Source organism: Cyprinodon tularosa, unplaced genomic scaffold (genome assembly GCF_016077235.1).
Source record: "Cyprinodon tularosa strain WSP-4 unplaced genomic scaffold, ASM1607723v1 ctg407, whole genome shotgun sequence".
Lineage (NCBI taxonomy): Eukaryota > Metazoa > Chordata > Actinopteri > Cyprinodontiformes > Cyprinodontidae > Cyprinodon > Cyprinodon tularosa.
Genome location: NW_024039127.1, coordinates 960,108 through 966,476, shown reverse-complemented (window position 1 = coordinate 966,476; position 6,369 = coordinate 960,108).

Here is a 6,369-nt window from a genome sequence, read left to right as displayed (position 1 = left end):
TTGTGTCTAATAACGTTAGCATCTTCAGGCTTTTCTCTTAAAACAATTTTTAAGAAATTAGTAACGCAGTTTAACACGACCATCGTTTTGTTCCGACAGCAGCAGCTTTTTGCTCTAAACTGATGATTAATGTTCATTTGGAACTGCGCTAAGCTAACGTTAGCTTCACTCTTTATATTCAAAGGTTTGGATGAACTCGGGTTTCTAGTTGAACAGATATTTACATGAACAATCAGTTTTATATCCGATACACGTTTTTATTTTACTCTGTATTTTATGTCTAGTCAGCGATTATCCTGAAGATGCTTTGCTTACGTTTCACTTCTATTCAGTTTATTTCTATAGCTCCGATTCCCATCATGTCATCTCAGGTCACTTTCCAGTTCAACCAGATCATCCAGTCAGATTGATTCAAAGTTTTCTATCTAAGGAAAACCAGCTGATTGCATCGACTCATTGACTCTTCAGCAATCCCTCACACTAAGCATGCTTGTAGCGACAGTGGAGAGGAAAAACTCCCTTTGAACAGGAAGAAACCTCCAGCAGAACCAGGCTCAGTGTGAGCGGCCATCTGCTGAGGCCCACTGGGGTTCAAGGAGACAGAAGCAGACATAGAAAAAGAAGCATAGATACAAAAGGCAACTGTCAACCAGCTCCACAGGCGGCCCCGTCCAGGAAACACACAGCCAGGCAGACGAGCTCCGAGCCAGCTCCCATGTCAGAGGATGAAGAGAGCACATCCAGTTAGTCACAGTCAGAGAAACAGGACTACACTGGAAAACAGGCCAAGCTCCAACATCTAGAAACAAAGGTGTTGATGGCAGCAGCACAGCTGATATTTCTCTCCAGGATGGAGTCACAGCCAAACAGGAACAGACCAGATGAAGCTACTATGAGAAAAAGCAGAGAGAGCAGAACGTTAGAGATTGAACTAACAGATTCTGCAGAGTGGGAGAATAGAGATAGAATGAAGCAGAATGATGAAAAAGGGGTCCCTATGTCCTCCAGCAGTCTAAGCCTATAGCAGCAGAACTATAGAGATAGATCAGCATAACCTGAGCCACTCTAACTAGAAGCTTTATCAGAAAGGAAAGTTTTAAGCCTAGCCTTAAAAGTAGACAGGGTGTCTGCCTCACGGTGGTTGTAGTTGCAAAGAAGGAAACCGTATTTTCTAAAGAGGCGGGATTTCCTAAACAAAATAACAAATAGCAGGAGGTTTTACTTTTTCCAATGGGTTCCTCACTTTGAGTGACAAAGTTTGACCAGAGGGGGCCAAAAAAACGCTGTCCAGCTGTTTGGGTCGTGGCGGTGCTGAATCTGGATGCGTAAAACATTCAAATCCTCATGGAGAGCATTTTATGACTGCGTGCGTTTAAAAAAAAAAACGCTCCAAATGAGTTTTTTTTTCAGCTGCATCCATTTTGGGAGAATTCTGTCTTCATATATTCAGAAGCCAGAACCAACCAGAGGTACCAGTAACATGGTACCAGTACTTCTACTTTACTTTAGTAGAAATGTTGGCTCTCTATACTTTACAGGAGTAATTAACTTTTTATTTCTACTCCTGACATTTTATAAATAGACTCGTTGGTTTCATTTAAGCTCATTTTCATTATGGCCTGTTGTTTAAATAATTGGTCTCATCCAGACACTTTCTTTGTGGTTGGACTCTGTGCTGCCCCAACTTGTTGCTGGCCCCCCAGGCCAGCTGACAGCTTGGCTAGACCCCGGGACAACAAAGTATTTTTGGCAAACCTCACATTCTTAGTTTGCTGTGAAACGAACTTTAAAAGTCGCAGCCCGCCATTGTCCTGGTCAAACCATTTTATTTTGAGGTCGGGGGGGGGGGGGGGGAGTTCTAATGGCCCCTTATTTAAAAAAAAAACATATTGTACATATACCTAATTCAGATATATATTTACTCCAATTTTAAATATTCTTATCACAAATATTTTGTAAAAAATTACTTGTTTTAATGGTGAGGGTGTCGATTTTGGGCCCCCCTGTCCTGGGCCTGGGACCCGTTTGTCCCCCTCCCTTTTGGGGGCCACATGCAAAGCTAAATGTGACGCTGTTACCATTATTTAAAACTAAGAAAATGAAGTCTAAGGAAGTTATCATCCAGAATTGTAGAAAAATGTTCCTTTAATGGGGTAGAGCAGTGAAGCTTCTGGCCTTAACATTTTTTCCTGCATTACTTTTATACCTTAAAGGCACAGTGGAGGATGTTCTTTATCCGGGTGGATCATCTCATTCACTGGTCTTCCTGACTGTCAATCATTCTGGTGATATGTTTACGTACGGCACTCCTACGTTCTCGTTCCCATTTTCACTGATGGTGAGTCTGACATAGTGGAAAAATGCAAATCTTCTTTTGGAAGGTAAGCTTGGATGAGCGACACAAACAGCAACTTTCAAACAGAGCGTGCACGAGGAGAAATGGCATTTCCGTTGCATTTCCGAATTCTCCCGAGTGGTGCCCGACTTTACACGAGTGAATAAAGTGAATGTGATTGGTCGATTATCAAGGGGGCGGGATTATTGTGGCGGAAGGTTCGCAAGCCAGTTTGGTTGTAGCCGGTTTGTGGGAAGCTTCTTGCTAACCAGTTAGCAACTTAGTGCTAGCAGGTTCCCAATGGGAAATTCCATTGGGACCAAGTAGCACTAAGTTGGTGCCTTAGAAACGACGCTGTCAAGGAACGCTATGGACAGCGGAAACACGCAAGAGGAGGAGAGTTTAGTGTCGGAGGTCGTGGATGAGTCTCCTCCTTCATCCATTTTTTATTTAGAGGAGGAAAGCGGGGACGAAGATGTTGTGGAAGAGGACGCCAGGGCGGCAGAAGCTTGGTTTGGTGTAGAAAGCGCGAAAAAAACCCACAGTCACAATCCCACAGTCTAGCCACTAGATAAATCACTCTCTCTTATACCCGCAAACTATAGCCTAATAAGTCTCAATAATTAACTCTCCAACTAAACACCTGTAACGGTCACCACTACCCTGCAAAGAATCGTTGCGTATATTTGCTGCGACGTATGAATCAAGATGCTATGACCGAAAAGATTTGATTGACAGATGACCGTTGATATATGATTGGCTGAATTTAGTTGTTCAGGCTGACTTAGAACTAACTGGCTTTTAAGACTTTTTTAAATAGAAATTTCTAACTTTTGGGACAATATGGTCTAATAAAGAGTAAATTTATATACATTTTTAAGCCAGAATGATTTAACATTTAAATGTGATTTCACTACAACTTTAATAGACGTTCCCTCTCAGGAGGGTGGTGCATTTTTTTTAAAGAGGGCAAGGCTTTTCAAAAATTCACAAAAATCCTCCTCTACACCTTTTAAGTAGTTTTAAAATGGTACTTTTACTGTAGTAAAAAGCTTAAGTTGATCATCTATCTTCTGCAAAAGTGTTTTTAAACAGTAGGATTTATATTTCTACTGAGGAATGACGTTAAAACTTCTGACGCCTCAGTTTGTGACGCGTCTCACAGGCCGGTTTCCGTTCTGTTTTCAAGTCGGGGGGAAAAGTTGGTGTGATTTTCTGCACATTTTAACGTTCCTGCTGGGGTGCGTCATGTTGGTGCGTGCATGAGGCCCTGGTGTTCGTTAGGAGGAAGCGTGACGGCAAGGCGCTTCCTGTCGGCGCTGAGCAGCAGCCGCCTTCATCGATCACTTCCTGGGTTTGGTTCAGGTTACTAATCAACCTTTAAGTTCTCCTTTGATGAATCATATTTAAGGATGTTTGTGGATTTTTTAATGTCAACATTTTGATAATAAATACAAAGAAATGAGCAAGAAAACATGTTTGATTTGTTTCTTAAGCTGCAACAAACCAAAAGAACAGGAAATAAATCCAGGAACACAAACCAGATCAGACGTTCAGACTGCTGCGGGAATATAAACGGCCCTTAACGAGTCAAGTTCAGCACATTGCAAAGGAAAGTTAATTGAAATTATTAAAAAATATTGTTTTTGCACAACCCCCTGGGATAAGCGTGAAGGAAAATTGATGTTTATGGATTTTGGAGTCCTAAAAAGATAAAGATGACCTGAAAAGGGCCCTTGGACAGATTCAAAAGGCCCATTTATGCTACTCTTTTGAAACCGTACCGAGATCGGTCCAGGCTCTGTAACCAAGGTAACTGTAGAGTTTAAATGGCACGCATAACTGAACCGGACCGCGCCAGAAACAACCAAACCGCGCTAAACTGGTGCTAGTTCATCAGTGGAGACGACAACGACCTGGACTACAGAGAGGAGGTGGAGCAGCTGGTGGAGCAGAGATAACAGCCTGATCCTGAAGGTGGAGAAGACCAAGGAGATCATGGTGGACTTCAGGAAGAAGCGGCCTAACCACGCTCCACTGCTCATCAACAGCTCAGCTGTAGAGGTGGTCATTCATCACAGACACCCTCACCTGGACTGGAAACACCACCTCACTGCCCCCCCCCCCCCCCCCCCCCCAATCCTCCACCTCTACACCTCTCCTCCACCTCGATTGATGGGATGAAGAATAGGAATTTTAGAATCCAAGCTATTTTGATTTTTCATGTTCAGAAGAGTAGAGCTGCGTCTCATAGCAATAAATTATCTGCAGCTTGTCCTGCTTCATCTTAGAAATTATTTTACTCCTTTTTATTGGATTATATGTGGAGTGTGACGGCATTCCCGGCTGTGCATATCATTTTCTAAATCGTGCTAGTAAGAAGTAGTGTTGCACCGATACCATTATCAGGCGGGGCCCCGATCCAGCACTATAATGGTATCATTATCAGCAAATACCAACCAATAGGGCACCGATACCATTTTTAGGGCCAAAAGTTTATTCCACTATTGTCGCCCATTCCAGGTAGGCAATAAAAAGTTGTACTGGATTCCCTTTGTTTTAGTCTTTTTCCTGCTTCACAAAGGAAGGCAGCAGCTTGACATGAAGCCATGATGGTGATTATTTTACATCCCAGTAGTCTGCAGTTCTACATATATACAAACGCATCAGTTTCCAACAGATGGTATATGTATGGTATCGGCCGATACTGCACAGTCAGGTATTGATATCGGGGCCAAAAAATGGCATCAGAGCAATGCTAGTAAGAAGGCTGATGATTTTATAAGTGAGAAAAAGGATCACTACTGCAACATTTTCACCAATGGAGCCAAATAACTGTGCTAAGAGAGGGCATGTTTGGGGAAGTAAAACCAGTTCTGGGTTAAATCTGTTCTGCTGCTGCTGAGCTGCGGGCCTTGGTGGCTTTCAAATTACAGCAGGGGAGTATAAATTCAGGCATTAGTTTATCTAACAGCCTTTGACTAAAATAAGCAGTCAGTAACAAACAGTATATAAGGGATCAAGTTAAACACATTAAAGCTGGGCATTGTAGACTGACTGTATATCTGAAAATGATGAGTAAGCGCCAGGGCCGTGCAGAGACCACTAAAGGGGCAGGTGCTCAAAAAAAAAAAGGGCACATCTTATCGCATTTTAGGACAGAATATTAACAAAGTCACATAGCTTTCAGAGTTTAATGAACAATGATAAATTACAAAATTGTGAGACATACAATCAAAGCTAAGGGAAATCTCTACATAGAACTATGCATATGTAAAATATTTTATTAGTAATTTCTTTCTGCAGGTCTATTTTGTTATAGGAAAGTATTACAATATTCAAACCTGCAATTTAGCCAAAGATGTACATCAGAGCTGGACCACCAGACATATTTTGTCTTTACAGAATTAAACTGTAAAAAATGCATACAAGGGCACAATGCAACCTTTTAGTGTACTGTAACCTATAAAAAAGAATGTCTGCCTGGTTTGCTGTACTGACAGTGGAGATGGAGACGGTCCATTCAGAAAAGCTGAGCTGCTGCATCAAACTTTTTGTGAATTAAAAAACATAATTTTCAATGTAAAAGACTAAAAGCACAGAGCAAACAGTGTTTTAGATCAAACAATACTGCATCATCCATGGGGCTCATTTGGTTTTACTTACATCTCTATTCAGGTTGACATTGGAGAGGCGGTGCAGACTGAAGACATAGCCATCCGTCCGATCATGGTTGATCTTGCTTAGGGCCAAATGAGCAGCGGCCACAGTGTAATGTGGAATGTTCGCTACCTTTAGCTCCGCAGTTAGCCGCCTTATCTGACTGTGCGAGAGGCAAGTGCGTCGTCACCGGCAAAAGGTCAAAGGTAACAATGTGACCAGAGGGCTTATTGTATTGTTTTTCTTGCCCAAAAAAAAAGATAATAATAATAATTTCAGTACATGTGTCAAATAAAAAAAAAAAAAAAAAAAAAGGGACCAAAAGGGCACATTGGGATCATGCAGCAAAAGGGGCAGGTGCTCAAGCCCCCTTA